The following is a 1,117-nucleotide window of genomic DNA, read 5'->3' on the forward strand; positions in this document are numbered from 1 at the left end:
TAATATGCTTAATAAAGGTTGGCAGCTCAAGTCCTGACAATCTACTTCCCAAAAGTCAGCCCTTATAAACCCTACGGAGCACAGTCAACTCTGACACACGTGGGGTTGCCACAAGTCAGAATTAACTTGATGGCAACTTGTGTAGCTTCAGTACTTAGCACAGTGTCTGGCACATAGTACACATTCAGTTACTACCTTTTGAATTAATTGGAAGAGTATTGTTGTTTTAGTTGCTATCAAGTTGGTTCTGGATTCACAGTGACCCTATGTGCAACAGAACGGAACACCATCAATCCTGCATCATCCTCACAATTGTTGCTATATTCGAGCCCATGTTGCAGCCACTGTGCCAATCCATTTTATTGAGGGTCTTCCTCTTTTTTGCTGACCCTCTATTTTACCAAGCATGATGTCCTTCTCCAGGGACTGGTCGGTCCTGATAAGATGACCAAAGTATGTGAGACAAAGTCTCACTTCTAAGAAGCATTCTGGGTGTACTTTGTCCAAGACAAATTTGTTCATTTTGCTGGCATTCTATGACTTATTCAATGTTCTTCACTAACACTTTAATTCAAAAGCATCAGTTCTTCTTTGGTCTTTTTTCTTCACTGTCCAGCTTTCACATGCATATGAGGTGATTGGGAAACCCGCAGCTTGGGTCAGGTGCACCTTAGTCCTTAAGGTGACATCTTTGTTTTCTAACACTTTAAATAGTTTTTCTTTTTCTTTTTTTTTCAACAGATTTTCCCAATGTAGTTTGTGGTTTGACTTCCTAACTGCTGCTTCCATGAGTGTTGATTGTGGATCCTAGTAAAATTCCTGACAATTTCTATCTTTTCTCCATTTACCATAATGTTGCTCTTTGGTCCCATTGCGAGGATTCTTATGTTCTTTATTTTGAGGGGTAAACCATACTGAAGGCTGTAGTCTTTGATCTTCATCACCAGGTGCTTCAGGTCCTCTTAGATTTCAGCAAGCAAGATTGTATCATCTGCATATCACAGGTTGTTAATGAGTCTTCCTCCAATCTTGATGCCACATTCTTCTTTATATAGTCCATCTTCTTGGATTATTTGCTCAGCATGCAGATCAAACAAATATGGTGAAAGGATACAAC

The sequence above is a fragment of the Orycteropus afer genome, unplaced genomic scaffold, assembly GCF_000298275.1.
Source record: "Orycteropus afer afer isolate SDZICR_OR568_19922 unplaced genomic scaffold, OryAfe1.0 scaffold00101, whole genome shotgun sequence".
In the NCBI taxonomy this organism is placed as follows: Eukaryota; Metazoa; Chordata; class Mammalia; order Tubulidentata; family Orycteropodidae; genus Orycteropus; species Orycteropus afer.